Raw genomic sequence first — 9,639 nt, forward strand, 5'->3', positions numbered from 1 at the left:
AGCATTTTACTCTAAAAAGGGGTACTAGCGCTTGATTAGTAAGATATCAAAGGGGTCATAATAGGCTACTATTCTAGGCACACGCCGCATCTTCAAGCCCTACCCCTTCTTTTAAGTATCAATAAACAACGTTACAGGTATCAGGTAATGTTCGAGTTAAATTGGACTATTTCATAAAATACTTATTACCTTCCTAGATAGCTTTGGATTCATAGACATCACTAGCTTCTGCCATGACTAGGTCCGACTTCATTGCCATCACTAGTGTTTTGTTCCTGGGGCATAGAAAGAGATCGGTGACTAGCTTAGTAAGTACAACATTTACTCAAAAGATAAAAGACTGTGCTGATGCTTTGGTTTTCTAATTGAAAATATTTGGAGGCAAGGAAAAAGAAGTTGCTTCGATGGACAAACATAAATAAGTATCTGAATATTACTGTTAAGACAAAAAGAGAGCACCAGAGTTAATTAGTTATACAGCTAGTACAAACCTTAGAATTAAACATCTGTTGTCTCCATTTATTTAGATCATCTACTTTAGCCACATCATCATTGTTCACCCTTTTGAGACTCGGTGTACTCACAAATATTTCTTATTGGACAAACGTCTTCATTTCAGGGCAGTCATCAATCCACACTTCCATACGAAATGGAATTTCTAGAGCACACTTAGTCAGAAAAAAATGCCCTAGCATAGGCAGTTGGAGAAGGTACAACTCTTCCAACAAGGGAAAGGTCATTATTCCTTATCCTTGTGGTGCCTCTTGTGTGATCACTTCTTCCATTGACACACAGTCTCTTATACCTAGTATTCGGATATTAAATGGACCTCCGGCCACTGATGGAGATATCATGTTTCTCAATTTTCCACAATTTCGTACTATTAACTTTTCAAGTTTGCTAAAGTAAGCAATTGGAAGTTGGTGAGAGCATAGAGCACTCATGCTTAAGTTCCCAGATAGTTAGCTGTTCCAGGTTGGGACAAGAAACCTGCAAAAGTTGAAGTTTTGAAACTCAGGTAACGCATAAGTAAAAAAATTGTTCTAAAACTAGTAAGAGTAGAAAAATTATATCTTTAATGCTCAAGTAAAAGGTTAAATTCCTCCAAAAAATGTAAGCTCATTTCATATTTAAAGAAGCAAACCTTTTCATCAAAAAGTGGATTTGACTCGGTGATGGAGTTGTTGGTTGTATACCAGAATTTTTGGAACTCAGGTAACTCACTAAAGCGCATTTTCCGTAACTGAAGGAACTCTATGCCCTCAACGTAGTCACTGCAAAAGTGAGTGAAGCATTCCAGGGATTCAAGATCCAACTCATATAAATTGAAGAACTTGATCACTTCATGTGTCCTCCGTGAGATGCTCAATAAATGTGTCACTAAATCACAACTAGAGAGGCTGAGACATTTCACGTTCTGAAGTTTATTCAGATGCAACTCAGGCAACACATTATTTGAGCCCTTTTCGATTGAATGTACGAGTTCACTTTTTCAACTGGTGGCAAATCCAATCACCCAATGGGGCAGTCTCTGTTAACTCTAAAACAATATTCTTGTCATAATTACCTGTGATTGAAGTAGCTACGTAAGCTTTTCTACCTACTATAAGAGCGTACCGTGTCAACTTGGAGGAAAGGCCCAAGTTATTGTAGATCACATCAACGGAACATGCACTTAATGTAACTGCAGTCAACCTCGATAAGGATTCCAATTCACTCAAGGTTAAAATAACTACATAGGTTTACTCCCAGCATATGTAGTTCCTCCAATTGATCTAGTCTTGATAAAACCCCTGCTGAAATCCTTTTAACTGTTTTATACCTATTCCAAAACTCTAACATAATTAGATTGGTCAAATTTCCTATTTCAACTGGCAGCTCCTCTATGTCAGAATGTCTTATGCTGAGAATTTCTAAAGTGACAAGTTTCACAATAACGCATATGTCATCTAACCTGAAATGACTCAAGACATAACGTCTTTTGACTTGACAACCTCTCAATGGATGTTGGAAAAGGCAGAATGGATCCATATCCACTCAAACTTAAGGCATTGAGTATAGCCATTTCATCAAAAAAATCGTCCCGTAATTTGAATGGATTTTTAAAATCGAGAGTCAACATTAGAAGCTTCAGTTTTTTGCAAAATATTGGGTTAGGAAGCTCATCAAATTTATTTGCAACAATTGAAATGTGACTGTATTTCTTGTAAGAAGTTCTTCTTAAGAGCTCTGCAAGTTCACATGGTGACTTACCATAAAGCTATACTCTCCCATAGACGCAATACTTATAGCCACATCAAGGACCACATCATGCATTTTGACATAATTTTCCGTTGAACCTAACGACAACAAGAAACGATCTTTCAATGTTTCTAAAATATGACACACCCGCTTCCTTGCTTCTTCTAAGTTTTTAATCTCTGAAAAGATGTCAAGCCCCATTCCATATCTAAGTAATTGTTCAGTCCAGATATTACTATCTTCCTCGAACAAGGAACAAAGCAAAAACAAGACCTGACTTCATTACTTTCCGAGTAATCATAGCTAAGTTTGAGAGATTGAAACACATTTTTAATTATTCCTGGAATATTTACTGGTGTTAATCTTTGTAATTGTACAAGGGCATCCTCCCATGAAGGCTTGGTTTTACGCTTAAGTGCACTTGCAACTGTAATAATTGCAAGCGGCAACCCCTTGCATTCTTTGGCAACAACTTTTGCTATGTCAAGTACAGAAGGATCGTCGTCGATTGATTTACCAACTTTCTCCCTGAAAAGGATCCATGCTTCCTCTTCAGGTAAAGTTCCAACTTCCATGATCTTTTGAGCTTCCATAGCTTCACAAACATCTCGGAAATGCGTTGTCAATGTCACTTTACAACGTTGGTTGTGGTTGCTACATCTGGGAATACCAAGTTTCTCTAGTTCATGAAAAGCCTCCCAAACATCATCCTAGATTACTAGAACACGACTGTTCCGAACCATTAACCTTGAGCGCAGCTGATATCCATGATTCCAGAAATTGTCCCTCTGCGACGTCAGACCAACACCTCCTGCTATCTCACCTTGAATTCTTTTCAAGTATGGTTGTTGACTGACAGTTACCACGACAACCTCATTATTCAAACTTCCTTGTTTCTCCTTTTGCCTGATTTTCTCAGCCAGTATTGTCTTACCAACACCACCCATACCACATATCCCAATCATAGTGACCCAATCATCTCTCAAAGCTGCCATAACCTCTTCCTCCTGCAATTTTCCAGGAGTCAAACTCCTCACCACTGTTACTAGGTATAACTTCAATTTTGACAGCAGGATAGGAGAAAACAGCATAATCGTTGCCTTGATTTCGAAGTTCAATCAATGCCAGTGCAATTCTTTTAGCTTTCCTGCTCAGCGAGTAATGACTTCAATTTTGGACACCAGACATATATTTCAACCTCTCGTTGCATTACAGCTTCCACATCTGCAGTAGTGGTATCAACACGAGTAAACCAAGCCTCAACATTGGGTGAAATGACTTGTAAGTTTCTCCGATCAGCCTCCTCTCTTTGATGCACCCCAATTCTGATATCCTCCAGCTTCTGATATTCATTTTCTATACATCTGATGTTGCTTTTTGTAGTACTATAAATACCCAATCCCTCGCGCAACTGGCTCGATCAAGCAATCTGTGACTTTTTCCACAAAAATAGATAACAATTCCATATCTCCTCTGATTATTTAATTATTTGTTAGTTACAAGTAAGCTAAGGTAGGATTGAAAATACGAAATAGAAGAGAGGAAATTGAATGATGATAAGATTTAATCTCTATCTCCTCACACTATATCTTGAATATGACTGAACAACAAACACATGTTGGACTTTTAGACTAAATAGTTACGTTAGTACAAGTTTTTGTATAATCACATAAGATTATTAAATATTTTTAAGGAAAAAGGCATAAATTGTCCTCTAAACTTGTACCCAAAAGTCATTTACACATTTTTACTCGACCTATTATACACCTTCAGTACACAAAAGTATATTTGTTTACCCCTTTTGTCACCCAATCCAAGACATTATGCATAGAGTGAGAGTCACTCGCCTCTTAGTGAATAAATTGATTCCCCAACCCGATCCATTCAACCCAAACCTATTTATTTTCACCCAAATTCGTTTCTATTCATCCAAATCCATTTTATTTTATCCTAGTCCATTTATTTCACCCACCCCTTTCATTTTTCTAAGAACACCAAGCTCTGGGAAGGTAGAGAGGGAGAGAGAATATAGTGTGATCCACGATGACTTCATAAGGGCCTATGGACTAGACGTGGCAAGTATGATTATTGGACTGAGTTAAATGTTGGAGAGTTTTATATAGGATCTAGGCCCAATTAGCTATTGTTAAAAAGGTCTAGCAATTGAAAAAACAGTTATGAAAATTATGTCAAAGTTTTGGCTTTCAGTTATCTCTCATCTCCATTCTGTGTTCTTATCATCCCCTTCTAGTTACCTTCTTCTATGTTAATTTATCCATAATTTGTATGTTATTACTTTTGCGTGTGTATTATACTTGTAATTTGTACCCAAGGAATAGGGTTTGTTTCAGAATACTAATAAGGCATTCATATGTGTGTAACGAAATAACACACGTATAACGAGCGTAATCACCAAATCGCAATCCATGTTGCATTTGAGTAGATTTTAAAAGTTGTAACACTACAAAATTATCAGAATGTAGTCAAAATTCATTAATCTAAAATAAAACAAGATTCCAAAATTTTCAATTCAAGTGAATTGGGGAAAGGAATGAAGAAGTTCCATAGGATAAACTCTAGAAAGGTAGGGAGGGAGAGAGAATACAATTGACGGAGAACTTAGGGTTACTGATCTGATTAGAAGGCATAGAACTCCGATGGTCAATTTCTGTGGCGGAAGTTTCCTTCCGCTTTGCCATTGTCAAGCTTATGGCGAAAGTTTCCTTCTGTTGATTCACCTTTTTTCCTTTATATTAGCTAAGAAATGTGTTAAATGGCCTTCCAAGCAATTGATTGACGTGATGACTAACTTTATTAGTGTGTTGACGCGCTCATTTATGTGGAGAGAAATGCGCTCTGAATTGGTTGACGGGAGGGGTACATAAATACAAGTTTATGTACATATATAAGGTATGTACTAGGTCGAGCCATTAATAAAAGTTGTGTAAATGACTTTTGGTTAAAAGTTCATGGGGCAATTTATGCCTTTTCTGTATTTATAAATTAAGGAAAAATGTGCAAGTACCCCTTAAACTATGATCGAAATTCCAGAGACACACCATAACTAAATTAAGGATCTATTACACCACCACCCCCAACTTATTTTTTAAAAATTTTGTGCACCTTTTGTCTTACGTGGCACACTTCGTGACTCCACGCAATTGAGGCCTGAGAGACATTTGGATGCTAGATAAGTCAAAAAGTTGCACAAAATTACAAAAAAAAAAGAAGAAGACAAGTTCGAGGGGGTAGTAGGACCTCAATTTAGTTAAAGTGTCTCTGAAATTTCAATCATAATCTAGAGGATACTTGTGCATTTTCCCAATTAATAAAGTAAAAGTTCCATGAATGTAATACCATGTTAACAACTTATAAATTGAGCCCAAAATAAGACTATAAAATTTGACAAATAAAAATAACTTTAGTTATCATGCTTGTGGCACTACAATCACCATTGAGGAACCCATGATCACATAAGAGAAAAATTACGAGGGAACAAATATAAATTATAAGTGAAATTACATACGAAGTAGTATGCATTCTAGACCATAGACCATAATCATGTATCATATCAGCATATCATATTAAAAATTGAAAGAATGTTAGATAAAGTTAAAATACTACACCAAATTAAATATGTATTTAGTTAAATATCATATTACAATAAAATCTAAAACTTGAACAGAGTTAATTACATTTAATTTATTATTTATTTACGTAGATCTTTAATTGTTACACTTCAATAATTATTTTGCATATGTGATGGGTTAGTTTCAACTTCTGGGCTCCTTCATTGTTACCGGTTGTGACTTTTACGAAGATATGATTTTTGAAGATTGTATTAAAATAGGGATGATATCTGCAATATGTATTAAAAATTAAAATTTTAAAAAATTATATTATTTTACAAACAAGATTACATAGTAACAAACATTAATAATGTAAAGAAAATGAACATTATGACATCTTATCATTTATCCTTAATAACATAAGTACAAATTAATAATCGTAAGAATATATACCGGGATTTGTATATAAGCACTGGTGTCAGTTAGTCACTCAATGGGAGCAAAGTGTACATATTTTAATTGTGCAGAAGAAGAAGAATAAGAAGTTCAGATTTTTCATTGTTTAAAATGAGAGAAAATCTATCTATTTATTATAGACTATAAATGGTAGTGTGAACAAATGTTTATTATGTCTCACAACTATTTGGAAGAGTTGCAACCCTTCGAAAATACCACAATTTTTCATAAAAGTCACATATTTTCGTAAAAGTCGCAACTCTTCATAAAAGACAAAATTTTCATACAAGTCACATCTCTTTATTAAAGTCTCAATTTTTAATAAAAGTCACAACCTTCCATGAAGGGAAATACTAATTTTGAATTTAAATAAATTAAATGGAAATTCTGATTTGTGGTGGCGCCCCACGTAGGCAGGTCTAAGGTTCTCTTATATATATATATGATTATAAATTATTCTGATAGGATTCACTAAGAGAGTGATGTGTCATATATGTATTACAAATATTTGTCAATGAATAAACGGAGAAGGTTCTAAAATACCCTTCAAGTATAGGAAATGGAACAAAAATGTCCTCCTTCCATCTTTAGGCTCCAAAATACCCTTCCATCTACCTATATGGACCTATATTACCCTTCCACTCAACAGATTTTTTAAGAATAATAATCCATCCTTTCATTATTTACGTGGCAGCGTTTAATTGGCTGAAACTTAAATTAACCAAAATAATAATTTCTCCTAATTAAACTAGGATACAACTAAACTTTACAGATTCACTTAGAATTCTCCATGCTGCAAATTGACTTTCTCTCCATCATTGAAGTTGGAGTCAAGATATAATCTTTGGGATAATTTATAGAGTTGATTTTTTTTCTTTATGAGTAGATATCGTTCAAATGATATGTATTATAATATGTAGATCCTTTCTTATTTGTTTATATTTGTTTTTTACTGTTACTTCTTTTCTGTCTCCTCCTCAACATAGCATACCTTCTCCTCTTAATTTCTCAAAATTTCCTTTTAAACCCTTTTACATGTTTAGCTCTAACAAACAAACTATTCATAAAAAAAGAAGAAACTCTATGTGGGTCTTGAATAAGCACCCAATTATTCGATTCTTTTCGTAAAATATGTGAATGCCCATTTGGAATTTTTTGCAAATTCACCAATTCTTCAGGATTTTCGTGAGTGGATACACATACTACTTCGGAATGAACAGTAATTGGCAATTGAATTTGCAGGTAATTTCAAAGTTTTAGGAAATGAAGAAGGAATTCTTGATCGGAATGCCATGAAAAATGCAGTTTTTCTTTTTTGAGATTTTCTCAATGGGATTAGAGAGTTTGAAACTGAGGAAGCCACCTCTTTAATGGTGGAAAGTATTTTTTCTTAATTTAATAAATTCAGCCAATTAAACAATGTCACATCAATAATGAAAGTATGGATTATTATTCTTTAAGAATCTGTTAAGAGAAAGGGTAATATAGGTCCAAATAGATAGATAGAAGGGAATTTTGGAGCCTAAAGATTGATGGACGATATTTTGGTTCCATTTCCTATACTTGAAGAGTATTTTAGGCCCTTCTCCGATGAATAAAACATGTATTTATGTGTTTTATAAATTATTTTGATTTATATCACTAAGAAATGAGTGATGTTTTGCAATATATATTTAAAATGTATTGTGTATGTGTTACAAATGTATCAAGTTATTTAAGTTATTTTGGTTGTTACCACTAAGAAGGGAGTAAAGTCTGCAATATGTATTTAAAATAAAGTCTGATGTATGTATTTAAAATATATTGTGTATGTATTATAAATTTATTATAAATGTGTTAAAATTTTTGGTTGATATCACTAGAAAGGGAGAGAGTATGCAATGTATTATAAGTGTATTGTTCATGAATAAAACATGTATAAATGTGTCTTATAAGTTGTCAATAACGCTCAAACGATTCTAAAATAAATTCAAAGAGTAAGCGGTTGTTGTCAATAAAGACATCCAAATAAGATTCAGGGTCGAATCCCACAAGAAATGATATAATGATAAGAACTCAACTAAGAAATTAAGAATGTGGACTTGTTCATCGTATTAGTTTAAAATAAGAGTGGATGATTCCACCAAATTAACTAAACGAGTTTACGGTATCAATTGTCACAATTAAACTAAACTTCATATATTCAAGCAATTAACAAATAATCTAGGGGTGCTGGGATAGAAATCGATGTCACATAGGGATAAGTGTGTTTCTCAATAGTGCTAAACAATTATGGATTGGTTGAGTCATCTTCAATGACACTAATCTTCTTGTGGCCTCATAGCGTCAACTCATATAATCTCCTGTTGGTCTCATCTATGTGAATAACAAAACAACTCATTACTTTACGATATCTCTCTTTCAAGAAGATTTGAGCAAATATGTACGAACCATAATCCCTCTTTCAAGCAAACTATAGAAATCAAGCCTAAATTGCATGCATTAAAATAATCACCCACTACAATAAATCTCTTTTGAGCATGAACCGGAGATCGAAAATAGAATAAAGTTTGCACTTTAACCCATAAGATAATCTCATACTAATTAGCCTAAATCGATGAGTAAACAACAATAAAACATAGCAAAACACAATATCCATTACATTAAATCAACACTCAACCCCATAATTGCACCCCTAAATTTGAGGTTTAGTCACCCATTACAAAAAGTAAAGAAACAATGCATATCATGATATCAGTCATGGATGCGATGAAATCAAACAATTATAATTAATACCAACTTTAATTTCACCTTTCAATTGTCAATTGTAAAAGTAAAACTGAACATCCCAAACTAAAGATATTCTTCATAAGATGAAATATCACATACACAAATCTCTAAAAAAAAAGTACTTTATTCTTCCCTTTGGGCTATTTATAGTTTTTAAAAATTTCATCTAAAACTCAATAAGTGACCAACTCGGTAACACTAGTCGGGCTCACCGAGCCTGATCGATAGATCATTGTATGTTCCTCACCTCACATTTCATTTACTTTAGGTGTTTGAGCCTCAATTGGTGAACTCGTTCGAGTCCTTCTTTCACATTCGGCGCATCACCAATTACTACCTTTGTTCGCCTTAATTTTTCGTTAAAGGCATGTCCCCTTCATCAATGATAATCTAGTCGCCTTTTAACTTCGATGAATCATCATTTAACTTTTGATTTGCCGACTTGCCGTGGTTATCTTCAATTGTTAACGCTGTCACTTTGGGCGAGGTCATGCCATGTGGGCGATTCACTCTTTTGGTTAGGTGAATCCGGTGTGAAGTTTACATTTCTTTCAATATTTTTGGCGTTTATTTCATGTATTCATCCTCGCCTTATCCTTTAGCC

The 9,639-nt window shown here is 34.2% G+C and overlaps 1 pseudogene; it reads right to left on the reverse strand.

Annotated features, from left to right (window-relative positions):
• Positions 1 to 593: 593 nt before the first annotated feature.
• On the reverse strand, positions 594 to 3,707 carry LOC107016716 (annotated as a pseudogene).
• Positions 3,708 to 9,639: the final 5,932 nt, after the last annotated feature.

Source organism: Solanum pennellii, chromosome 4 (assembly GCF_001406875.1).
Source record: "Solanum pennellii chromosome 4, SPENNV200".
Lineage (NCBI taxonomy): Eukaryota > Viridiplantae > Streptophyta > Magnoliopsida > Solanales > Solanaceae > Solanum > Solanum pennellii.